This window comes from Miscanthus floridulus, chromosome 18, assembly GCF_019320115.1.
Source record: "Miscanthus floridulus cultivar M001 chromosome 18, ASM1932011v1, whole genome shotgun sequence".
Classification (NCBI taxonomy): Eukaryota; Viridiplantae; Streptophyta; class Magnoliopsida; order Poales; family Poaceae; genus Miscanthus; species Miscanthus floridulus.
In genome coordinates, this window is record NC_089597.1 from 2,417,434 (window position 1) to 2,445,372 (window position 27,939).

General features: G+C 47.5%; 1 pseudogene; it reads left to right on the forward strand.

The window, feature by feature from the left end:
• Positions 1-27,939, forward strand: LOC136522658 (glutamate receptor 2.9-like; annotated as a pseudogene).

Genomic DNA, 27,939 nt, shown 5'->3' on the forward strand with positions numbered 1-27,939 from the left:
ATGGTACTACAGTCCATGATCGCAGGCGGCCTTGCTCTCCTCCACTTGCTCCTCGTGCTCCCGTCCGCCTCCGCCTCCGAGCTGCCACCGGCGGCGGCCGCCGTGCGAGTCGGCGTGGTGCTGGACCTGACGAGCGAGGCGGGGAGGAAGAGCCTCACCTGCATCTCCATGGCATTAGACGACTTCTATTCTGCCCATGCCAACTCCAGCCGGCGGGTGCACCTGCTCGTGGGGGACACGCGTGGAGATGTCGTCGCCGCAGCACACGCTGGTAAGGCCGGCTTTATCTGCTTCTTCTTTTTTTTAACGCTAAAAATGGCAGGAGGGAAACCGGACCTGCATGGAAAACCGACACAAACCCAAATACAGCAGTACAGGCGATAATTACACATAAAGGTAACACACACCCGACGAAGATAAAACACACCTAACGCCCACCCATGTCTGCTGTCTTGGAATTAAGCATTTCAGTAACAAAGCAAATCAAATTGCAAAAAACCTAATTTGAATACAGGTACTTTGATTTGAAAAATGAGCCAGAAAATTTTGTGTCTGATTGGTTGGCTTCCAAATTATGCCAAGCCAAATATTTGGTAAGCCATAATTTGGACTATTATTTGATTTGTTACCAAGACTTGCTAGTCTTTCATATTTGACTTGTTAAATCTATGTTAAATTTTTTTTACCTAACTTTGGCTCGGCAAAATTTAGTCGCAGACCAAGCAGGCCCTTTGATTCGGCCCATTCTCGTTTTGCTCGTTGCAATTTGTAACAAGATCCGGTACTATCCTAGCTTCAAAACCTACTATTACCATACATCAGGCGCTTAACTCCACAACTAAAGGTTTGTTTGGTTCCTAAGAATTGGGTGCCACACCGTGGTGAAAATATGACATGTAAAAGCTATGACTACCTAATTTTAATCAATAACCAAACAGTAGTGTGGCAGCCTTAGTTGTGGCTTGGCGTCCCATAGCTGGAAACCAAATCATCCCTAAGATAATAATGTAGCCAGAGCCAGAGAAAACCTTTTTGCTCTCCGTAGTTCTTTCTGGACTTATAGGAGTTGGAGCTGTTTTAGGCCTTGTTTAGATGCAGTTGAATTCGCATCAATCTACATGTGCTGGGGTGGATTGAGGTAAATCCAAATAAGGCCTTAGGCCTTGTTTAGTTCCACCCCAATTTCCAAAAAGTTGCTACAGTATCTGTCACATCGAATGTTTGCGGCTTGTGCATGGAGCATTAAATGTAGACGAAAAGAAAAACTAATTGCACAGTTTGGTGGGAAATTGCGAGACGAACGTTTTAAGCCTAATTAGTCTATGTTTGAACACTATTTACCAAATAAAAACGAACGTGCTACAGTAGCCCCAAAATCCAAATTTCTCCAACTAAACAAGGGCTTAGTGTTACTGTACTCAGTAGATTCAACGGTACTCAACGATGCACTAGAGCCGGAGTCGAAGTAGGAGCCAGCAGAAATCTGACCAAACATGGGCTTAGCAGAACTGAAGCCCAATTATACAAGATAGATTTTGGTAAGCAAATGTTAGAGTTGATCACCAATTACCCGTGTTTGGCTCGTCTTAGCTCGAATCACAAACAAGTTAACCTTATAAGGCTTAGATGGTTCTAAGGCTGAGCTCAACTCTTTTAACTAGCGGAGCCCAAGCTTAAGGCGACAAGCTTACTGAAACTCGTCTTGTTAAGGCTGAGGCTCTATTGGGCTTTGACTGTCTCTTTCTCCTCTTCTGGACCAGTAAAAGGCATCATCATCATCATCAAATCCTCTAAATAAAAACCGTCTGTGTTCTCGCACAAATATTTTAGACAGAGAAGTTCATTTCTATCGAAGACAAACAAAGTTTAATACTTCTTATGTCTTGTTTGGATGTAAAGTATTTTGGTTTTTTTTAATACCATGGTTTTGAGACCTATAAGGTATTTGGACGTAAAGGTCTTCGTAGTTTTGAAAACCATGGTATTACTAAAAACTGTAGTCTTTTAGTTTTTTAAAAGCTTCACTTTATATCTTTTTTTTTTCTAAACTATAGTTTTTCACATCTCTTCTCCTAAAACTAGTTTTTTTATACTATATTTTCTTCAAAAAAAACCATAACATCCATGTAAAAAAATGGACCCTAGGCCTATTTAATTTAGATTTTGGTTTTTGATGACCAACACAGCTAAATTGGACTAATGAATTTGTAAGTGATTGTTTTGTAGTTCAATCGGATGCAAGACGTGACTTGGATGAAGGTGACGTGATGATCCGATGATCAACACCTTAAGCAAGACCTTAGGAGCACAAGAGAAGACCCAAGATATAGAGCAAAGTCCAAGCACGAAGATAGGAACCAAGCCGCACGCAAGATCACGAAGAAACGAGCTCACAGAAGTGACCGGACGCTGGACCGGATGCTGGAAGAAAGTGACCGGATGCTCCGATCAGTGGCTCGGCAACCGTAGGCATCAGCAGCAGCGACCGAACGCTGAACAAGTGACTCGACCGGACGCACCGATGGCAATGTTCATCAGTCCGGCAACACACTCAGCAAGTGACCGGACACTGGCGGCAAACCGATCGGACGCAAGACAGCAGCCTCCGATCGAGTACAGAGAGGTTCTAGAGCGGCGAACTTACGACCGGAGGCGTCCGGTGGCAAATGACCGGACGCTGGCAGCGTCCGATCAGTTGTTCGTGGCTCCAACGGTCGAGACGACCGGACGCGTCCGATCAGGACGACTTCAGCGTCCAGTCAGTAGCAGAAAAGTAGGACTTTGTCCCCAACGGCTACTTTCTCAGTGGGGCTTATAAATACAACCCCCAACCAGCCAAATGACTAGTGTGGAGCTGAGGAAACATATCAAGGGTGTTGATACACCATTTTAGTGATCTCCACTTGCATAGTGCTTAGTGTTTTATTAGGTGATTAGCGTAGGTGCTTTGCGAAGTGCTTAGGTTGATTAGACCACCGCTTATGCGCTTGCTCTAGGTTTAAGCCTAGTGTTTAGTGAGGTTTACATACCTCTTATCACTTGGTGCTTGTGCGCACTATTGTTGTACATCGGAGGGGCTTGTAGTCTTGCGAGATCACACCAACCGCGTTTGTGGTGTGGCTGCTACCGTGTACCGGAGGGAACAAGGCCCACGACGTTTTGGCCGGAAGCTTGATAGTGAAGACGGCGGGGAGCATCCGGGAGAGGCTTGCCGGCAGGCACGTCAGAGACCCACTTGCGCGTGGGGAAGGCCCGAGGCTATCCACGGAGTTACCTGACTAGGAGCTTGGCCCTTGTGAGGGGCTCCAACGAGGACTAGGGGAAGCTTGCACGCTCCTCGATACCTCGGTAAAAATACCAAAGTCGTCGATGGGAGTTTGCATATCTCTACCTTGGTCTTTAGCTTCCGTATTTACATTGATTATATTACTCCTTTGAGGATAGAGATAGCAACACACTAGTAAAATCATAGTTGCACATTTAGATAGCTTATCTTTTGCATAGGTTTTGCTAGGGTTAGAAAAAGAGGCCATAGTTTAGAAGTTGAATTTTAAGTTGCCTAATTCACTCCCCCTCTCTTAGGTGTCACGGTCCCCTTCAATTGGTATTAGAGCCAGTTGGCTCAATTTAGACTTTTAGCTTAACCGCCGTTGAGCAGACGCTATTTAGAGTGGTTGTGATAGATATCTCTAGGCCTCCGCACTTTGACGACACTAACTTCTCCTATTATAGATCTAGAATGGCTTGCTACCTTGAGGCAGTTGATTTGGGAGTTTGGAGAGTCACTCGTGATGGGATAAAACCCATTAAGAATCCCGATAAACCCACAAAGAGTGATGAAAAGGAAATTCATTTCAATGCTAGAGCTAAGAAATGCTTGTTTGAATCTTTTAGCATGGGTGTATTTAACCAAGTATTCACTTTAAATACGGCATATGAAATATGGTTAAAACTCCAAGAGCTTTATGACGGCACATCTAATGTCTGTGAGCAAAAGCATTGTCTAGCTAAGCAAAATTATGATTCCTTTACAATGAATGATGATGAGCTTGTTCGTGATATGTATTCTCGTTTGAATCTAATTATCAATGAGCTCCATTCTATAGGATTAACAAAGCTAGATGATGCGGAGATCGTGAGGAAGATTATCTCCGTGCTACCACAAAATAAATATGCAAGCATCATCATCATCCTTCACAACATGGAGGACTTGAGCACCATGACCCCGGCCATAGTCATTGGCAAGATAGTGGTATTTGAAATGTCACGCAAGATGGGTCAAGAAGAAGCCTCTTCATCAAGTAAAGACAAAGCTCTCTGTGGGGTGTACGACCCTGGATACCTATGGCAGACCACATGGGCTGCGCCCCTAGGGGTGGCCCAGCCCACAAGAAGAAGCCTTACGGGGCACAACTCTGCTCGGTGCCTTCCGCAAGACATCAGGAAGATATCCTGAAGATACTACGAGATCTGTTAGGATATGTATGATCCCAAGATTTCTGTAATCAGTTATTACTTTTTGATTATCTCTCAGATCTAACCGACTTGTAACCCTACCTCCCGAACTATATAAGGCGGGCAAGGACCCCCTCTAAAATCACGGTATATCATACGATAGCTAATACAAACCAACAGACCATAGGAGTAGGGTATTACATCATACTAATGGCCTAAACCTGTCTAACTCATGTGTCTCTGTTGCCTTCTTGTTTTGATCTCACCCTCCTCTGCCAATCAATCTACCTTCGTGGGATACCCCTCGGAGGACTGCCGATGATATTCTATCAACAGTTGGCACACCAGGTAAGGGGTGTGCACTTGATCCATGGCGAGCCAAATGGACCTCAAATCAACAACGCGTTCTCGTCGTCAATCTCGTGGAGATCCATGTCGGTCCACGACGACGATTCATCGCTGGCTACACCAGCCCCCGCTACAGCAGATCCGATCTTGGAACCACTTCCGAGGTCGCCTTCACTAATAACTCATCGTCTGCTAGGTGCTTGCCGCCAATGCCAACCAGATAACGCCATACGTCGTCGACCAGACGCTCCGTCTAAAGCTAAGTCACGCTTTAATATTCTTCTAAATATTCTCCAATCTCCGTATATTGCCATAATGTTTCTCCAAACTATTTTCTCCGTATTTGCTCTCCAAATGATTTTCCAAACCCCCAAACAGTCCAGTTGATGCTCGGACGCCTCCAGAGACGGCCCTGCCTTCGGCTCCTCCCTACACGTGCACGAGCGTCTGCCCTCTGCGTTATGGGTGGTCGGCAGCGGCTCCTTAGTGATGCTTGTTCCTCCTACACGTGCATAGGCTCCGTGCTCCGCGTTGTGGTTAACAGGCTAGCTAAGGCTGGAGACTCAGCTACACACTAACTGTTCGGACGGTTTATATTACATAAATCTTCACACCAACTAATCGCCGAGCTATTTACACTATTTCATCTCCATTGCTTATTTTTCTCCGGAATTCATATATTTTTACATCATGTACTACCTGTTCTACATATTTGTATTGCAGGATCATCGTCTAGGTGATCGGATCACCTGGTGCTTGGGCTTCTCCACCGATCAACTGGTCAGACCGCTCGGTTCATGGACTCCATCACCGAGCAGTTGATCAGACTGTTCACCGGTCGCTTCTACTCAATGCTCACTTTGCCGCCGACCAGTTGACCAGATTGTTCGCCGCTCGTGCTTCATCGCCAGCTACGCCGGTAACTCCTTAGCGCTCGAATTCTTCGTGCTCGAGGACTAAGTGGGCACACTTCATCGCATGAATGTCGCCAGCTACGCCGGGGACTCCTCGCTCCTCGGTGCTCAGATATCGCCGCCTACATTAGGGACTCCTCGCTCCTCGGTGCTTGGTCATCGCCAGCGACGCCGGGGACTCCTCGCTCCTTGGTGCTCGGACATCGCCAGCGACGCCAGGGACTCCTCGCTCCTCGGTGCTCAGACATCGCCAGCTACGCCGGGGACTCCAGGATGGTTGGATCTTGCTATGTCTCATCGGTGTGCTATCAAGCTGCTCCATGCTGTTCGGATCAGGGTGCTGATCTTGGGCAACACGTCTGGGGTCTTGATACGTGCATGTCAGATGACATCGGCAAACTTTCAGACTTCTTTTTCTTTGACCCTGCTACAAGATTCATTCTTCATCTTCCAGCAGGCTCGGGGACTAAGTGGGCACACTTCACCTTGCGGTGAATATGCTTGTTCTCATCTTGAGGCTATACCTGGGGACTGGCTGCCTGCTCGACTGGTCTTCTACTTTATAACCCTGGCACCACGTGACTGCATCACCTACTATCAGGCTCGGGGACTAGCGTGGGGGTATGGCCCCTAAGACATGGGCCGCACCATCAGGGGTGGCCCAGCCCACAACATCAAGGCGTGCACGGCGTTGCTCGACATGCACCGCAAACTATTGTATAGTACCAAATAGGATACTTTTCTTGTAACCCTACCTCCTCCAGAGTATATAAGGAGAGGCAGGGGTCCTCTACTCGATATCATGTATTCAATACAATACACCAAAGACACAGGACATAGGGTATTATATCGATCAGATGGCCCGAACCTGTCTAGATCGCTGTCTCTGCGCCTTGTGTCACCATCCGGTTCCTGATTACGCGCACCCCCACCGACAAATCTACCATCGCAGGATACCCCTTGGTGGACTGCCGACGATATTCTGTTGATAGTTGGCGTGCCAGTTAGCTAATACATGTAGCGAAAAAAAGAAGATGAAGAGCAAGCAAGTTGAGACAAACTCAAGCTCCTCAAGTGAAGAAGAAGAAGATGAGGATGATGATGATGATGAAGATTCAAGTGATGATGATCGATCTTCCTCCTCCACCTCCGACCTTGATGAAGAATCAATCAAACTAATCAACAAAGTGGAGTAGATGATCCAAAGGATCAATGTCAAGGGTGTGCCCATCCAAATCCAAGATCTCATTTTCACAAATCAAAGAAATGAGCAAAGAAAGAGAGGATGCTATGTATGCGGCGAGTTGGGGCACTTTGTGGAAGTTTATCCAAATAAGCCCACATCCAAGACAAAGAAGAAGGCATGCAAGAAACAAGCTCTCACATCAATAAGGACATGGGATGATTCTTCAAGTGAAGAAGAACACCATCACAAGAGGCGAGGGCGCAAGCACTCATCATCAAGCTCTTCTCATGTGTGCCTTATGGCATGAGGTAACGAAAGCTCATCCTCTAGTGAGAGTGATAGTGATGATGAAATGCCTTCTTATGAAGAAATTGTGCAACAAAATCTTAATTATGCTAAAGTTTGCACTAGTCAACAAAAGAAGCTCAGAAAAATAAAAGAAAAGCTAGATAGTTCACAAGAAGCATATAAAACTTTGCTTGAACAATATGAGAACTTTGCTAATCTCAATGTTGAACTATCTACTAAAATTGAGCGACTTGAGGCTAGTGCAACAACAAATGCATGCACAATCAATGATGAGCAACTTGTAAAGAGAAATGAAAAATTAAAAAGAAAAGTTAGCTAGCTCACAAGATGCTTATAAAAGTTTGCTTGCTAAAATAAAAACCATGTGCAAACATTGTGATGAGCTAACTAATAAAGTTGCTAATCTTGAAGCCATTAGTACTACCCCCACCAAGGCATCTAAAAAGAAAAATTCTATCATTAACATGTCTAAAAAGGATGCCTCTACTTCTTGTAATGATTTATGTTTAGACTCACCTTTGTGCAACTAAGTTTGTGTTGAGAAAGTTATTGTAGATACATACACACAAGAGGTTGCAAAGGAGAATGAGAAACTCAAGCAAGAAGTAGCTCGTCTCACCAAGGACTTGACTCAAGTAAAAGGCAAGGCGAAGCAAGCCCAACTTCATCAAGATAACACCGTCAAGGGAGTGAAGAAGCTTGATGAAGGACAAACCATGGTTTGCTACGTGTGCCACAAGGAAGGCCACAAGTCCTATGAGTGCAAAGTGAAGAATGGGGGAGGAGCAAAGAAGAAGGAGAAAAAGCAAACAAGCAAGCTCTCCAACACCTACACCAACAAGGTGGACAAAAGGCTTCCACACCTTATCTCTTGAAGAAGAAGAAAAATGACAAGGTGGTGGCCATCAAAGTGAACAAGCAAGCCAACAATAGGGTCAAACATTTTTGGGTGCTAAAGGAAATCATCTCCAACATAAAGAGCACCAAGAAGGTTTGTATCCCGAAAGGGAAGTGAGAAGTCCGATGGACCTCGGGGAATTTGAAGACTTGGCAAAGTGTGGATGCATTTCATAGGGTGCATCATGATGGACAAAGCAATTGCCAAGTGGGTTAATGAATACTATGGACCCAAATTCCCCTTCCCATGTTAGGTAACTAGATTATATTTGCTCCAATTGGTATTAGATTTAACTTTCTTATAAATTGGTATTTTTAAGCATCTAGTTACTCTTCATGTCTAGGTTTGCATTTGTATGCTTACATCTTTTGTCATACATACACTAGGTATATCATATGGTAGGCTTGCTTGGTTTCATTCTTAACCCTTGGAGCAAACCTACATGATTTAAAATTGTTTAGAAGCACGACACATAGCTTGTCTTTCGATTATTCATCTAATATGTGCCAAAGTCTAAATTATAGATAATCTCTCCCAAATATCGCCTTAAAAAATGACTCTCATGTTTATGATGCCATCTTTCAAGTGGTATTTTTTATTCTAAAATCAATGTGCATATTACCTACAAGTATTCTATACTTGTGTGCACAAATTTAGGGGGAGGTTACTCTATAAGTTGGATGCTTTGAGACTAACACATTTTTCAAGTTTATCATGTGTAGTAGTCTCATTGCAAGGAAAATAGAGTCCCCGGAGTTAAGAATCATACTTCAAATATCCACCACCTATTGCAAGTGGTAGAAATTAAATTGGTTTTCACATGTGATATTTCTAAACCGATATCATCATGTTGATTTTATTTTGATATTTATATGCTTTCTCCATACATTATATAGATTAAATTCCCTTGAGCAAAAAAATTACCAATTATGCATATGCTTTGCCTTCTATCATATGTATGCATATATCTAGGGGAAGTTTAGTCTATATAATGTGAGAGTCAAATTTTGTGACATACTTCACTCTACATACAAAGGATCACAAAGTTTGACCCTCCCATGTGCTACTAATGTCTTCCTTTTCGGTGTTTGATTTCAAAGGAGGAGAATTTAGAGGACCAAAAGCTAGATCATCTACAAGTGGTAATGGTCTACAAATGGTGTCTACAAGTGGTAATGGTCTGAGAAAGGGAGGATAGTGGATTATGGATTAGCCTATGTAATAAGGAGAATTTGTAGGAAGCAAGGCTTAAATCCATAATACCACATGGGGACATTTGCAAGGGCAAGATAAGTTTTTATATAGTCTTACAAGTAGTATCTTTTAGCATCATATAATCTTGCCCCTTGCATTGCATCCTAGCAAGTAGGTAGTTTTCAAATTTCAAATTTTTATTATTTGCTTGCTTTGGTCGTGTTGTCATTAATCACCAAAAAGGGGGAGATTGTAAGAAAAATAGACCCTAGGCCCATTTACTTTGGATTTTTGTGTTTGATGACCTACATAACTAAATTGGACTAATGAATTTACAAGTGATTATTTTGTAGTTTAATAGGATGCAAGACGTGACTTAGATGAAGGCGACGTGATGATCCGATGATCAACACCTTAAGCAAGACCTTAGGATCACAAGAGAAGACCCAAGATATCAAGCAAAGTCCAAGCACAAAGATAGGAACCAAGCCGCACGCAAGATCATGAAGAAACGAGCTCACATAAGTGATCGGACGCTGGATCGGACGCTGGAAGAAAGTGACTAGATGCTCCGATCAGTGGCTCGGCAACCGTAGGCATCAGCAGCAGCGACCGAACGCTAAACAAGTGACTCGACCGGACGCACCGATGGCACTGTTCATTAGTCCAGCAACACACTCAGCAAGTGACCGGACACTGGCGGCAAACCGACCGGACACAAGACAGCAGCCTCCGATCGAGTACAGAGAGGTTCTAGAGCGGTGAACTTGCGACCGGAGGCGTCCGGTGGCAAGTGACCGGACACTGGCAGCATCCGATCAGTTGTTCGCGGCTCCAACGGCCGAGACGACCTGACGCGTCCGATCAGGACGACTCCAGCGTCCGGTCAGTAGCAGAAAAGCGGGACTTTGTCCCCAACGGCTACTTTCTCAGTGGGGCTTATAAATACAACCTCAACCGGCCAAATGACTAGTGTGGAGCTGAGAAAACATATCAAGGGTGTTGATACACCATTTTAGTGATCTCCACTTGCATAGTGCTTAGTGTTTTATTAGGTGATTAGCGTAGGTGCTTTGCGAAGTGCTTAGGTTGATTAGACTACCGCTTATGCGCTTGCTCTAGGTTTAAGCCTAGTGTTTAGTGAGGTTTACATACCTCTTACCACTTGGTGCTTGCGCGCACCATTGTTGTACATCGGAGGGGCTTGTAGTCTTGCGAGATCACACCAACCGTGTTTGTGGTGTGGCCGCCACCGTGTACCGGAGGGAACAAGGCCCGCGACGTTTTGGCCGAAAGCTTGATAGTGAAGATGGCGGGGAGCATCCGGGAGAGGCTTGCCGGAAGGCATGTTAGAGACCCACTTGCGCGTGGGGAAGGCCCGAGGCTATCCACGGAGTTACCCGATCGGGAGCTTGGCCCTTACGAGGGATTCCTTGCGAGGGGCTCTAACGAGGACTAGGGGGAAGCTTGCGCGCTTCTCGATACCTCGGTAAAAATACCAAAGTCGTCGATGGGAGTTTGCATATCTCTACCTTGCTCTTTAGCTTCCGCATTTACATTGATTATATTACTCCTTTGCGGTAGAGATAGCAACATACTAGTAAAACCGTAGTTGCACATTTAGATAGCTTATCTTTTGCATAGGTTTTGCTAGGGTTAGAAAAAAGAGGTCATAGTTTAGAAGTTGAATTTTAAGTTACATAATTCACCCCCCCTCTCTTAGACGTCATGGTCCCCTTCAATCCAAATAGACCCAGTTTCCCCCCTTCAAATCCCTGACTCATTGGAGCGATCATCTTGTCTTCAACCATTAGTTTGATGCCATTCCATGTCTTTGAAAAATATTTTCATAGAAAAGTTATGCAGAATTTCTAAAATCTAGTTTAAATCTTAAAAAATCATAAAATTTTGGTTTTAGCTTGGACAAGTACCTGTTTCAGTATTTTCACCTAATTTCAAGATTCTTAATTGCATTTTTTCAAAATTAAATAACATTTAGATTTTGTTAAAGTATTTATTTTTTAATAAGATTTGTTTGAGCTCTGCTGATGACGTTGTGCCATCCTAAAACAACCGTCTAAACCTTATAGTGTAAAAAACAAATGTTTTTAAAACGAAAGGGCTAGCGCACGTCGTCCGGCCGTAGGAGGCGTCCAAACGCTGCTCTCCATTCGAACTCAATGTGCCCGTCGCACCCACATAACAGGTCCGTAACATATAGGAGTGCGCCCACCTCACCCTACCTGCGGATGCGCATCGCGGAGGCGTCCACCGGCCTCATGCGCCCTCAAGTGGCGCCCCAGCAGCAGTAGCAGGCGGCTACGGCAGGCCATTGTCCCCCAGCCACTGGGGCTGTTGCAACATGTGCTCCCTCAGATCTACTTTTGAAACATTCAGTTGCAACACTTGCAATATACGACTGAAAACAGACGAAACACTTACACTTGAAACATGCGTATATAGCCATAGCAACATATGCAACATTCCGAACTACTTTTGCAACATCCTGATGAAACACTTACAACATACATATGAAACACCTGAAACACTTAAAACATGCATGTTATGCAACATCCAGATGAAACACTTGAAACATACATCTGAAAACAACTGAAACACTTAAAATATAAGCTTGCAACATGCGTATATTGTTATTGCAATATATGCAACAACCCATGATCTACTTTTACAAGACTCAGATAAAAAACAATTAAAACATGAGTTTGAAACACTTGAAACACATCGTCGTCGACCTCCCTGTTGGGGAACTGTAGTAGGCAACAAACTCGTGGTCCCTCCTCCCCCAACCTCCGCCGCCCCTCCTCCTCCTCGCTCTCATACGAGGGCGAGTACCACGCGACCACCACGAGCCCCGCCAGTGGCGCCTGCACCCACGGCCTGGCTAGGAACCGCACCGATGAGGAGGGGCCAAGGGCGTGGAAGGCGGGGCCTGATCGAAAAGACACGCTGGACACTACCATCGCGAGGGCAAAGCCTACGACGGCGCCGACCATGGCCGGCGGTGGTTGGACGCGGGCACAGCGGCAGGCCTTATCTGCCTCGAAAGGAACGAGCCGAGTGGAGGGGATGACTCTCCATGGAGAGTAGGAGAGAGATTTGAGAGAGAGAGAGAGAGCAGGTTTCGTTGGACCGGTAACGCGCAGGCCCCCCGAAAGCGCCACGTCCGAAGGGCGGATGCCCAGAGGGAGCGTTACCGTTTTGAAAGCTAACTAACATTTGATTTTATTGAGGACGAAGGAAACTACACTCCGCGCATTGTCGGTCGGAGGGGGTAAAAAGACTTTTCTTCCTGTCGCCCGCACAACCCTGCCATGGCCGCCGTCGAGCTCCCGCCCTCTCTCGTAACTCATCCTCGACGGCGTCCAGCCGGCGACCATCTGGAGAGTTGCATGCCATGCGCGTTACCATTCACCCCGCTGAGGCGCTGATGAACTCCACGCTGCCACTGTCCCCGGTTCAACCTCAATTACGCCGTCGCCACGCTCCACAATCCCCACGGCAAGGCTGCTGCTGATCCCCTCCTCGGAGGAGCCAGGATGCGCACACCTCTTAGGCTCCTAGTTGAGCTCTGCGTCTGCAACCTGTTCTTACAGCTGTCAAGTGCAGCTCAACGGAGCAGGTACGCTGTTCCATTAATTAGATCGATTCAACTCGATCGGGTAGTGAGCCGTGCGTTTGTTTGAACGAGTGTATTCACGTATGAGAAGATCTAAGAAAATGTGAAAGATGGTAAACTGATGACGAATGTTTAGGAAATTTTTGTGTGGAAAGAAGTATGAACCCTAGATACAGATAAGTGGATGGATCTTTCCTAACTGCAAATCTGTAACATTCGTCGGCGACAAATACCATGTGCTATTTGCTGGGAATGCGAAGCAATTACTTCACTCTAGTAGTATGCAAAATTGGAAATTGAATTCCTCCTCTCTTTTTAAAGAAAGACTATTAGTGAGCAGTGCTACATTTAGTTGGAAGATTATAGATTAATTAACCACCCTACACAAGGGAAATAGAGAACTGTGACGGTAGGAAAAGCAAGGAATGATATTTTTTTTAGATAAAGGAAGAACAGCTGGCTTCATCCTCTAGGCACAAGAGGCACAAGATGCAGCTGTTATTTTGATACATAAGTCAGCATGTAATTTTGATTCCTGTCAGCAAGAATGGATGCATATCTGATTTCTTCAACATTGACTGGACCAGTGTGAATTATGCCAATGTGTTGCAGCTGAAGATTTGATCAGAAACGATAGAGTGCAAGCCATCATTGGGCCTTTGACTTCAGCCGAAGCCGAGTTCATTGCCTACCTTGGGAAGCACACACTCACACCAATCCTCGCACTTGCTCCAATCTCTGCAGCATTGACGCCATCGTTAGCACCATTCTTTCTGCATACTGCACCTATTTACTCCTCCCAGGCTGAGCTGACTGCTGCCGATGGCAGAAAGCCATCCTGGTATATGAAGACTCACCATATGGAGCTGGCATTCTCCCAGAGCTTGTGTACGCCCTTCAGGGTTACAACGCGTTCATTGCGGATCGTGTAGCTTTGCCCATTGATGCGACTGAGAACTACCTGGACACGGTAGTATACAGTCTCCGGGAGAATTCCACACGGGTGTTTATTGTGCACATGCTCCCAGATCTTGCTGCTCACTTATTCCGATAGGCCAGTGTTGCTGATATGATATCTGATGGCTATGTCTGGAATCTGGATAGCCACTGCCGGTTTTGGCAGTGCAGTGGACAGCCTTGGTCCTGACAGGATCGATGACATGCAGGTCGTGTTCATCCTGAAGCCGTGCATCCTCAGCCCCGTCGAGGCCGCTCTGACCGTGCTTCCGGGGCTGCGCTACCTCGTGAGGCTGCGCCTGGTTGTGCCATGATGTGGGTGATGCTGATGAAGACGATGGTACAAGCGATGGCAACTACCGCCATGGGGTTCATGACGGGAGCGGTGGCCCGCCACGGGGGCCGACCCCTGAGGATGACTACTTCGGCGGCCATGACAGCGACAACGATGGCTCCATCGACAGCAACTTTAACCGCTATCATCCTAGGATCGACCGTCGTCGTTGTCGTCCCTCATCGCCGTCTTGCCCGACCGCATTGGCACGACCATCCGTAATAGTCGGGATGGTTTGTTGCCCGCTGGTCCCTGGCAGGCATGGGCTCATGCGTGCGGGCGTCGCAATTGGTGGTCCACGCGAGATTCCGGATGTCGCGTTGCCGCGGCCTTGAGTGCGTGTGCCTGCGCGTCCTCGGGAGCGCGTGCGTGAGGCCCCGTCACTGTCGGACACTGCTACACACGCCGCTGACGTATCTCCTTTGCAGCTGGCTTCCACGCCGCCCACGCCGGTTGCTGTAGCGCTGACTTCTGCCTCGGTGCCAAGGGCGTCTGCCGGATGCTGGTACCGCCGAGCCCATCTCCTATGCTTATGCATGCGCCCGAAGGCCCTTCGGCTGGCTTTGTGGGCCGCTTGCTCGTAGGCGACCCACAGATACTCCATGGGGGCCGTAGTATCCAGGCGTCCCCCCTATCCGGTGACCTACGAGGATTGGTGGGCTCATTGCATCGAGGCCGAGTTCGTAGGCCCAACCCTTTTGTCCTACTCAACGTTAGGGACAGACGTGTCCGTGGGTCCCCATGTGCCTGTGGCTTCGAATAATCATGTCCAAGCAGAGTTCGTCGGCCCGTTCCGGCCGCCATGCACAACATACCAAGATGGCCCAGACCTTGCATGGACGACGCCAAGGCCTGATCACGCGAGGACGCCACCTAGGCCTTTTGCACCGACTACGGCCTCTCCACCCGAGCCTGGGCAACATGCGGCGGCCTCGGCGGCAGGGTCGATGACGGCGGTGCCGACTTCGGCTACACCGCGGGAGATCTCAAGGTGCCTCCGGTCGCAGCTGTGCTCTGTCATCATAGAGCCTATCATAGTTGAGCCCCCACGACTATGTGCCCCTAGGAGGAGCCGTGTGGTGGACACGGCGTTCTCACCGCCGCGTCGGAGCGCCAGGCTCGCGGCCAAAAGCAAATGCAGGGCACCTAACCCAACGGTGCAGACACAAAATGTGTTGATGGCCAAGTGGGGAGTATGCCCATGGCAGCCGGCAAAGACTAGAGCGGACGACAATTTCGACGAGTACCTGGCCCTGTTCGGCGGGCCACTCTCGGAGTCCAAGCGGGAAGCGATCAGGATGTTGTTCCCGGCCGGTTGTGCGATCGACGGCATCCAGCTTGCCGAGGGGGTCGAGCTTGAGGTCTAGGCAACCTCTGCATCCTTGTCGCCAAATGTTGTCGATGTCGGACGAAAACATCTTAGTCTGGAATGTTCGTGGCCTCAATGGTCGCGCACGGAGCAACGTCGTTAGGGACTTCATCGTCCAGGAGAGGGTCTCGCTTGTTTGCTTGCAGGAGACTAAGCTCTCCAGTGTCTGCAACCAACTTGCTTCTGAATGCCTAGGAACATCATTTGAGTATGCCTTGTTGCCTGCTGTGAATACTGCCAGTGGAGTTCTCCTCAGCTAGAGGACGGACGCCTGGTGGCGTCGCATGTGTCTCTGCAGTCACACTCGGTAACTACCAAAATCGCCAGCCGCTATGATCCCAGGATGGCCTAGTGGATCACCGTCGTTTATGGGCCGCTGGATGCTAATGCCCAACAGGCTTTTCTTAACGAGCTCGTGGCTCTCCACTCCTCGCTGCTGGGTCCCTAGCTCATTTGCGGGGACTTCAACATGATCTACCGCGCGGCGGATAAGAACAACGACCGCCTTGATCGCCGGTGCATGCGCCGCTTCGGGCGTTTTCTTGGTGCAGTGGCGGTCGAGGAGCTACACCTAAATGGTCACCTATTCACATGGTCTAATGAGCGCCTGCACCCAACGCTCGAGCGCATTGACCGCGCTTTCGCTTTGGTGGATTGGTTGGAACTATACCCGAATGTGCGGGAATTTTTCTTGAAGACTGCATGACTATAGAGGAAGATTGACTCCTACAATTTTGTTCGGACTCTAAGTGGGCACACTTGGTTCACTGCAGAGAAATTTTTGATTCTGTACTTAAGCTCCTTACACCCTTATGGCAAGCCGTACTTGGGTCACGCTACTCGGCGACGGTTCACGCTGCTCGGCGATAGGTCGTGTTGCTCTGCAACGGTTCATACTGCTCGGCGGCGGTTCACGCTGCTTGGCAGTTAAGCATGGTGGTTGGACCATGGGCTTGACTGCTTGGCATCATTTGTAACTGCTCGGACAAGCTCAAGGCCGCGTTGCACAACGGGTACAAGGTGCTCGAGGACTAGCTGTGGGAGGTACGACCCCGGATACCCACGGTAGACCACATGGGCTGCGCCCCTAGGGGTAGCCCAGCCCACAAGAAGAAGCCTTGCGAGGCACGACTCTACTCGGCGCCTTCCGTAAGACATCAGGAAGATATACTGAAGATACTACGAGATATGTTAGGATATGTATGATCTCAAGATTCCTGTAATCAGTTATTACTTTCTGGTTATCTCTTAGATCTAATCGACTTGTAACCCTACCCCTCCAGAGTATATAAGGAGAGGCAGAGGTCCTCTACTCGACATCATATATTCAATACAATACACCAAAGACACAGGACGTAGGGTATTACGTCGATCAGACGGCCCGAACCTGTCTAAATCGCTGTCTCTGTGCCTTGTGTCACCATCCGGTTCCTGATTACGCGCACCCCCACCGACAAATCTACCATCGCGGGATACCCCTCGGTGGACTGCCGAGCATATTTTATCGACAGTTGGCGCGTTAGGTAGGGGTGTGCGCTTGATCCATGGCGAGCTAGATGGACCTCAAATCAATAGCGTCTTCTCATCATCAATCTCGTGGAGATCCATGCCGGTCCATGACGATGATTCATCACTGGCTACACCAGCCCCTGCGACAGCAGATCCGATCTCGAAACCACCTCCAAGGTCGCCTTCACCAACAACTCACCGCCCGCCAGGTGTTCGCCGTCAACGCCGACCAGATAACGCCATACGTCACCGACCAGACGCTCTATCCAAAGCTAAGTCATGCTTTAATATTTTTCTAAATATTCTCCAATCTTCATATATCGCCGCAATGTTTCTCTGAACTGTTTTCTCCATATTTGCTCTCCAAACGATCTTCTGAACCCCCGAACAGTCGCGTTGATGCTCGGACGCCTCCAGAGACGGCCCTGTCTCCGGCTCCTCCCTACACGTGCTACGAGCTCCGCGCTCTGTGTTATGGGTGGTCGGTAGCGGCTCCTTGGTCACACCTGTTCCTCCTACACGTGCACGGGCTCCGCGCTCGACGTTATGGACTATGGGCTAGCTAGGGCTGGAGACTTAGCTACATACTAACTATTCGGGTGGTTTATATTAAACATAAATATATTTTCACGCCAACTGATCGTCGAACTGCATACGCCGTTTCATCATCATTGCTGATTTTTCTCCGGAGTTTATTTATTTGTGCGTCATGTACTACCCGTTCTACATGTTTATATTGTAGGATCATCGTCTAGGTGATCGGATCACCTGGTGCTCGGACTTCTCCACCGATCAACTGGTCAGACCACTTGGTTCATGGATTCCATCGCCGCTCAGTTGATCGGACTGTTCGCCGTTCGTGCTTCATCGCCAGCTACGCCGGTTACTCCTCGACGCACGGATACTTCATGCTCGAGGACTAAGTGGGCACACTTCACCGCATGGGCGTCGTCAGCTACGTCGGTGCTCAGACCTCGCCGCCTACGTAGGGGACTCCTCGGTACTCGGTCATCGTCAGCGACGCCGGGGACTCCTCGCTCCTCGATGCTCGGTCATCGCCAGCGACGTTGGGGACTCCTCGCTCCTCGGTGCTCGGTCATCGCCAGCGACGCCGGGGACTCCTCACTCCTCGCTCCTCGGTGCTCGGTCATCGCCAGCGACGCCGAGGACTCCTCGCTCCTCGGTGCTCGGTCATCGCCAGAGATGCCGGGGACTCCTCGTTCCTCGGTGCTCGGACATCGCCGCCTACGCCAGGGACTCCTCGCTCCTCGGTGCTCGATAATCGCCAGCGACATCAGGGACTCCTCGCACCTCGGTGCTCGGTCATCACGAGCCCCGCCAGTGGCACCTGCACCCACGGCCTGGCTAGGAACCGCACCGATGAAGAGGGGCCAGAGGCGTGGAAGGCAGGGCCTGGTTGAAAAGACACGCCGGACACTACCGTCGCGAGGGCAAAGCCTACGACGGCACCGACCATGGCCGGCGGTGGTCGGACGCGGGCACAGCGGCAGGCCTTATCTGCCTCGAAAGGAACGAGCGGAGTGGAGGGGATGACTCTCCATGGAGAGTGGGAGAGAGACTTTAGAGAGAGAGAGAGAGAGAGAGCAGGTATCGTTGGACCGGTAACGCGCAGGCCCCGGAAGCGCCACGTCCGAAGGACGGATGCCCAGAGGGAGCGTTACCGTTTTGAAAGCTAACTAACATTTGATTTTATTGAGGATGAAGGAAATTACACTCCGCGCAATGTCGGTCGGAGGGGGTAAAAAGACTTTTCTTCCTGTCGCCCGCACAACCCTGCCATGGCCGCCGTCGAGCTCCCGCCCTCTCTCGTAACTCATCCTCGACGGCGTCCAGCCGGCGACCATCTGGAGAGTTGCATGCCATGCGCGTTACCATTCACCCCGCAGAGGCGCTGATGAACTCCACGCTGCCACTGCCCCCGGTTCGACCTCAATTGCGCCGTCGCCACGCTCCACAATCCCCACGGCAAGGCTGCTGCTGATCCCCTCCTCGGAGGAGCCAGGATGCGCACACCTCTTGCCTCTGCAACCTGTTCTTACAGCTGTCAAGTGCAGCTCAACGGAGCAGGTACGCTGTTCCATTAATTAGATCGATTCAACTCGATCGGGTAGTGAGCCGTGCGTTTGTTTGAACGAGTGTATTCACGTATGAGAAGATCTAAGAAAATGTGAAAGATGGTAAACTGATGACGAATGTTTAGGAAATTTTTGTGTGGAAAGAAGTATGAACCCTAGATACAGATAAGTGGATGGATCTTTCCTAACTGCAAATCTGTAACATTCGTCGGCGACAAATATCATGTGCTATTTGCTGGGAATGCGAAGCAATTACTTCACTCTAGTAGTATGCAAAATTGGAAATTGAATTCCTCCTCTCTTTTTAAAGAAAGACTATTAGTGAGCAGTGCTACATTTAGTTGGAAGATTATAGATTAATTAACCACCCTACACAAGGGAAATAGAGAACTGTGACGGTAGGAAAAGCAAGGAATGATATTTTTTTTTAGATAAAGGAAGAACAGCTGGCTTCATCCTCTAGGCACAAGAGGCACAAGATGCAGCTGTTATTTTGATACATAAGTCAGCATGTAATTTTGATTCCTGTCAGCAAGAATGGATGCATATCTGATTTCTTCAACATTGACTGGACCAGTGTAAATTATGCGAATGTGTTGCAGCTGAAGATTTGATCAGAAACGATAGAGTGCAAGCCATCATTGGGCCTTTGACTTCAGCCGAAGCCGAGTTCATTGCCTACCTTGGGAAGCACACACTCACACTAATCCTCGCACTTGCTCCAATCTCTGCAGCATTGACGCCATCGGTAGCACCATTCTTTCTGCATACTGCACCTATTTACTCCTCCCAGGCTGAGCTGACTGCTGCCGATGGCAGAAAGCCATCCTGGTATATGAAGACTCACCATATGGAGTTGGCATTCTCCCAGAGCTTGTGTACGCCCTTCAGGGTTACAACGCGTTCATTGCGGATCGTGTAGCTTTGCCCATTGATGCGACTGAGAACTACCTGGACACGGTAGTATCCAGTCTCCGGGAGAATTCCACACGGGTGTTTATTGTGCACATGCTCCCAGATCTTGCTGCTCGCTTAGGCCCCGTTTAGATGCAAGCCAAAAACCAAAAATTTTCAAGATTCCCCGTCACATCAAATCTTGCGGCACATGCATGGAGCATTAAATGTAGGTAAAAAGAATAACTAATTGCACAGTTTGCCTGTAATTGGCGAGACGAATCTTTTAAGCCTAAATAGTCCATAATTGGACAATTTTTACCAAATACAAACGAAAGTGCTACAGTGACCAAAAGCCAAAAATTTTCGGAACTAAACGCGGCCGATAGGCCAGCGTTGCTGATATGATGTCTGATGGCTATGTCTGGATAGCCACTGCCGGTTATGGCAGTGCAGTGGACAGCCTTGATCCTGACAGGATCGATGACATGCAGGGGGTTGTTACCTTCCGACCTTATGTCCAGTCAACAGACCGTATCATGAACTTCACTGTAAGGTTCAAAGAGAAATTCCAGATGGAGACTCCAGGTATTCGAGATGTGCCTAACCCAAGCCTGCTTCTTCTCTGGGTGTATGACACAGCATGGTCTCTTGCTGCAGCAGTCAATAGAAACAGAGTGTCCTGCTCAACACTTGGAAAAACACTTCTTGGTGCAGTGCTCAACACAAAATTTGATGGGCTGGCTGGGAGGTTCAGGCTGGTAAATGGCCTGCTACAAGTCTCGACATATGAGGTCGTTAACATCATTGGTAAAGGTGCAAGGACAGTTGGGTTCTGGACACCTGAATCTGGGATCTTCGAGAATGTAAAAGCCAATAATGAGAAAGGGCTCAAACAAATCCTATGGCCAGGTGATCTAGCAACTCCTCCGAGAGGGTGGTATGTGTCTTCAACTGGAAGCCCGCTTCGTGTTAGTGTGCCTTCAAGACATGGGTTCAATGAGTTCGTGAAGGTTTCCTACAGCCCAGCAAACATCAGTTTTATTGTTGGGAATTTTTGCCACAGGACATCACGAAAACGCATATTTTGCTGCAACACACCGCCAACGCCATCGTTTGCTGAGTACCATTATGAATTCGATTATGTTTGCCACAGCACATCGCGACCATTATTTTAATGATTTACAGAGTTTGGGAGAGAGAAACCGCAATGAGGAGACAATTTTGCCCCTGCGCGTTGCTGGTCTGGTTGGACCAGGTAAAGTCGGCCCGGTCGTCTCCCTCCTACCGCCGCCTCCCTTTTTCTTCCTCTGCTGGCGCCGTCCCGTTCCCAGAACCCTAGATCTCCATGGCTTCGAGCTCGCAATCCACGCCGTTCGGAGCGTCGCACTCGGCCTACAGAGACGAACTTCGGATTCCAGAGCTCGAGCCCTACAGAGATGAAGCAGGATTCTTGCCATTGGTACCTTGCTCCAAGTGCGGAACCCTTCTCATCGGTCGCGTTTCACATAAGGAGGGCAGCAAGGGGAAGCGGTTCTACAAGTGTCCACTGTTGGAGCATGTAAGTTGTGGTGGAATTGCATCTCTTTTTTGGATGCGTTTTTTTGTTGATTTTTTCATCTCTGGTTTGCAGACCAATTATGCCTGTCGCACATACTACTTTGAAGAACACTATGTCCCTTTGTTGGTCTCCAAAGGTGTTCTTCCTCGCCATTTCAGTCAGCTTAGAGGTCGTGATGGCGTGGGGCTGGAGGTGATGAAGGATGGCAAGGACATGTTGAAGGCCTGCCAAGGTGTTGATGCCTGCCAAGAACTGATGGAGAGTGCAGTCATTCATCTCAAAGATTCAGAGGCACTGCTTAAGGCATTAGTTGATAGCAATAGCAAATTGATGACAAAGATGGATAAGTTTGGAGAGAGACTGCTTGTAGTTGGTGCTGTAAAGGTGTTTATTTTAGTTTTGGTTTTGTTAGTGTTGTTGGTTAAGTGATGCATAACAACAGCTTATCATGTATCAAGCTATTAGCAGCTTATTTCAAAGACTCAATTTGTGAACCTTATCATGTATCAGTATGTAATCATGTATCCAGCATCTTATCTTGCATCTTCTTGCAACAGAATTGTGTCACACTCATTTTTGAACTGGCATAACACATAATTGTATCACACTCAGGAATTAAGATAAATTGGCATAACACATAATAAAGTCAGCATGCCAATAAAGTCTGGCCTTCATAACAAGCTTACATATCAGTGTTCATAACACAGCAGCCATAAGCTGTGACTTTAAACGCAAAAGGGAAACATAGTCTGCCAACCCTAGGTTCAGTACACTGTCTTGCTTGTTTCCATACTCTCAGATCAACTTCTTCTTGTTGATCCTCTTGTTGGTCATCTCTTCTGAAACAGCCACTGTCTTGCTTGTTTCCATACTCTCAGACTTCTTTTTCTTGGTTGTCTTGCTCACTTTGCTTGCCTTGGTTGTCTTCTTGCTCAGGTCCTTCTTCATTCTTTTCCCTTTCTTTTTCTGCCTCATGTCAGCTGGTGGGGGGGGGGAAGTTTCAGCAGCATACTCCAATGCCCTCTTGCGACCGTTAGACACATAAAACAATAGGAATGACAGGAAAAGGTGAGGAAACAAGTGACAATGCTGGGCTATTTCAAGACAGAGATTAAATACCTCCTAGTGTTTGCTGCTGGGCTGTTAGTCAGAGCTGGTGGTGCAACACTGATTTCTTGAGACAGAGCTGGTGCACCTTCAATTTGTGATTGTTGGGTGGATACAGTTGTTGCTGCAGCAGTGGTCTTCTTTGTCCTTGGTCTCTTTGCTGGTGGTGGTGCATCAGAGTCATACACAGTCTCATTACATGTCTTCATCATGTGACCAAACTGACCACACCTCTTGCACTGTCTCTGGGAAGTTGACTTTCCACCTTCTTCAACACCTTTGATCCTCCTAGTTCTTGGACGGCCTGCAGCTCTCTTCAACAATGGGGGCCAAAGTTTGAAACCCATATCTACTTCAGGCCATTGATTCCTATCGGTCATGGGCTTGATCACATGTTCATATGCCTTCTTGAACTTATCAACTGAAAAGTAGTCATCCACATAGTCCTCAACACTTCTATTGCGCATTGAATGGATGAGACAGAGAGCATGAGTACATGGCAATCCAGAAATCTGCCACCTTTGACAGCTGCATGTTCTGCTCTCAAGATCCACAGTATGCCTCCAAGTTTTCAATTCTTTAGTAGTACCTTCAATCTCTGCAGTGTTGTTGGACCCCCTATGTATGACATACTGCAAGTTTCTACTCATAGCATGAAGTTCTTTGGTGACTTGAGGCAAGATCTTGTCTATCAACCTCAGTGACAATGCCCTTCTGATATCTTGCTTCTCCATGATCATTTGCCTAATCCTATCCAACAGAGGAATTAAGGCAAGGGACTTTTCATTCCTAATACAACTGTTGAAAGTCTCTGCTATGTTGTTAGTAACATAGTCACATTTGCATGCATGGGAGAACCTCCATCTACACCACAAGTGCTTGTGGTTGTCCTATATCCATTGCATTGCTCTTGGTGATGCAACCTTCATGATGTTGTAATGGCGATCAAAGTGTCTTTGGTTGTAAGCCCTGCTGGCTGGCCACAAGTGCTTCTTGAACACTGCACCTCTATACCTCTTGTTGAAATTCTTCACTAGATGTCTCATGCACTCCCTATGTTCTACTCCATCTGAGAAGACAGAGGCAACTCCCTTATCTATACCTTTCCCTGCATCTGTGCAGATCACTAGGCCTGGAGGAGATCCAATGGCAACTTTTAGTTTCTCAAAAAACCACTGCCAGTTGTCAGCAGATTCTGACTCAAATACACCATATGCTACTGGAAAAAGCCAGTTGTGTCCATCCACAGCTGAAGCTGAAGCTAGTTGCCCTCTCCATCTCCCAGTTAGGTGGCTTGAGTCCACACCAAGGAAGGGTCTGCATCCATTCAAAAAACCTTGAACATAGCTGTTGAATGCCACAAACATCCTTGTGAACATCATCTTCTTCCCAACCAGAGCCCACTCAATGTCCACAATGCTTCCTGGATTTGTCCTCTCCACCTCAGCCTTGAATCTGAAAACATCTTCAAAGCTGTCATCCCACTTGCCTTGAAGCTCTTCCAGAGCCATTGCCATTCCATCCCAAACAACATAGTATGAAAGTGTGATGTTGTACTTTTTCTCCAAATCCTTCTTCATTTGGGAAGCTCTAGCTGTTGGGTCATGCCTCAGGATGTTAATAACCCTGTCCCTCACCCAGTGATTGTTAGCCATGCAGTTTTTTTCTAGATTTGCTGTGGTAGCACAAGTATGTTTCTGATACATCTTCTTTATCTGCCAACAACAAGTAGACATCAATAAGTAAACATCATGATCATCAACAAAAGTCATCAATAAGTATACATCATTAAACATCATGAACAGACCTACCAAGTTTTCCCATCCTGCAATTGAGAAGCATGTATCCTCCACTTGCACCTTTTCTTCTTGCTCTTGTATCCTTTGCAGTGCCCTCTATACCTTTTGGCTTCACTATAATGAGCTGCAATTTCAAATTCTTTTAGAACAGCATACTGTCTAATAGCCCTCTTAAAGGTGTCCCCATCCTCAAATGTGACACCACAAGCTATAGTTGGGTTCTCTAAGTTAGTAACATGCTCAGAAGTCTCACAACCAGCTTCATCATCAACTAACAAATCATCATGAACAAAAGAGTCAGAGTCAGCAGCTCCTTCTTCTTGGTCATCTTGTTGGTCTGCCATATATTGGTTCTCATCATTGATCCCAACATACTCCTCATCATCTTCTTCCCATGCCACATCATCATCAGCAGGCTTCTTGCCTCTTCCCTTTCTTCCTTGAGCAGGTATGGATTTCTCAGCTGATTCACCAGAGTTAGTTGAGTCAGCAGTGTCTGAATCACTCACTTCCTCGCTGAGAGACTCAACTTCCTGGGAACCTAAACTAGACATGGCTGCATCAACAGACTGGTTGTTCTGCCCACCATCATTACCAAGCAATGGGGGATCAACAGTAGCACATGCCTCATTATCCAAAGACACACTCTGACTAAATGAAACAGGAACTGTATCATAGAAACTCACAAACAAAGGTAGCCTCCTTAGCTCCCAATAGTTCTCAGTAGCATTCATCAAAGTTGAATCAGAGGTTAGACTGGTATAACTTCGCTTGTGCTTGTTAAAAAAACACAAATTGAACCCCTGATTCTTCCCAGGACACACCCTTTTAGATACATCCGTAGTTAAATCCTTGAGATTAAGAGTGTCCCTATCCCGAATTAGCTGAAAATCTGTTGCACTGTGACCAACGTGCCTACCGTCATCGCAAACCTCATAGTAAGCTGGGACACGCACCGCTATCCGTATTGCAGAACTAATGTCCATCCTAAAACAAGAATTCGTGAAAACCCTAACTAAATCGTCCTCGATTTCATTGCAAGACAAGAACAACAAACAATTGGTGGAAGAGGGGAAAGTGCATACCCGTCAGGAACCCATGACAGATTCACCCCCTTCGACGGTGAATCGATGCTCGGGCGGAGCCGCTTCTGTTGCACCGGCGAAGCCATCTTCACGCATCCATGTAATGGCACGGCGGCTACGACGGCGAGGGTGGAGTCGGGGGTGGCGGCGAGGGTAGCAGCTGCGGTTGGCGACGGAGAGTGGCGGTGAGGCCGTGAGGGAGGTGACAGCGGCGAGGGAGAGTGTCTGCAAGGGAGAGTGGTGACGGCGGAAGGGAGAGTGGAGAAGACGAGCTGCGACGGCGTTGACCTGGTTTGGCTAGGGTTTGGCTCGACCTAGTCGGGTCCGGCTCAAACCTGGTTTGGCTCCACCAAGTCGGGTCTGGTCGACCAATGCCGGTCCACAGGGGCATCTGATGTCATTTTAGAAGGTTTCTCTCTCCCAAACTCTGGAAATCATTAAAATAATGGTCGCGGTGTGCTGTGGCAAACATAATCGAATTCATAATGGTACTCAGCAAACGATGGCGTTGGCGGTGTGTTGCAGCAAAATATGCGTTTTCGTGATGTCCTGTGGCAAAAATTCCCTTTATTGTTACAGGTTACTGCATAGATGTTTTTGATGTGCTGATGAAGAATCTGCCCTATTCAGTGGCCTACCAATATGTACCCTTTAATAGAACTTAGGATGGTATTCTCAATCTGGTGTATGAAAAGGTTAGTGTACAGGTAGACATGACAGATGTACTTAATATGAATTATGACCATGGTAAATTTTGAAGCGATTTGTGTGAATGACAGCTTGCAGTGATGGTTGCAGAAAGTTGATGCCATGGTTGGTGATACGACGATCTCCATGGACAGGATGGATAAGGTGGCCTTCACAATGCCCTTCACCGACACAGGATTGTCAATGATCGTGGTATTGAAGAAAGATTCAAGAAGGAGCATGTGGATCTTCCTGCAGCCACTGACTCATACCCTCTGGCTCACCAGCCTTGCCTTCTTCTTCCTAACTGGTTTTGTTGTGTTGGCGATAGAGCACCAGATAAACCCTGAGTTCCGTGGCACACCTTGGCAACAATTTGGCATCATCTTCTACTTTGCCTTCTCGACTCTTGTCTTCTCCCACAGTAAGCATTTCCTCCATGTTTGCTGCTAAAAGATGCTTGGTTAAATGATGACCTACAGTATCACGTGTTGATTTCAGAGGAGAAACTGGAGAGCAACCTATCAAGACTCGTCGTAACTATATGGGTATTTGTCGTGCTTATCTTGACCTCAAGCTATACGGCTAGTTTGACATCAATGCTGACATTCCAGCAGCTCCAGCCAACAGTGACTAGCGTGCAAGATCTTCTGCCCTTGTTTAGTTCGCGAAATTTGGAATTTGGAAATACTGTAGCATCTTTGTTTTTATTTGGCAAATAGTATCCAAACATTGACTAATTAGGCTTAAAACGTTCGTCTCGCAATTTCCCACCAAACTGTGCAATTAGTTTTTCTTTTCGTCTACATTTAATGCTTCATGCACGGGCCGTAAACATTCGATGTGACAGGTACTGTAGCAACTTTTTAGACTTTGGAGTCCAACTAAACAAGGCGTAAGAAATGGTCACTTCGTTGGGTACCAAAGGGATTCTACCGTAAAGTACTGGCTGGATGAAATGGGCTTCCACAAGGAGAACTTGCTGGGTTATGACACAGTGGAAGAGTATGCTGAGGCCCTACAGATGGGATCAGAAAATGGAGGGGCCTCTGCAATATTTGACGAAAACCCATACCTGAAGATCTTCTTGTCAAAGTACTGTCAAGGATACACCTTGGTTGGCCCGACCTACAGGCTGGGAGGTTTTGGTTTTGTAAGTCCTTTCACTAATCTATCTGATATTTCATACTCCTATGTAGAAAGAACAGTATTTTATTTGATTTTCATTGTATATTTTAGGCTTTCCCAATAGGGTCACCGATGGTGGATGACGTATCCCGGGCCATCATGACACCTGCAGTGCAGGAAGAGATGGCGCAGATAGAGAAGAAATGGTTTGGCGACCCAGGAGCCTGTGTGAGCAGTAGCAGTGGCATCAACTCGTCCAGGCTTGGCTTCAGCAACTTCAGTGGGCTGTTCCTCATCACAGGCGTGACCTCTGGCCTTGCGCTCCTCATCAGCCTCAGCAGTTTCGTCTACCAGAAGCGAGACAAGCTCTGGGCTGAAGCGTCTCGCACCAGGTCGATGTCACTGCAGAGACTGCACATGTGGCTTGAACACCTTCGCAGTACAAGCACAGGGAGTCGCCCATCATCAATAG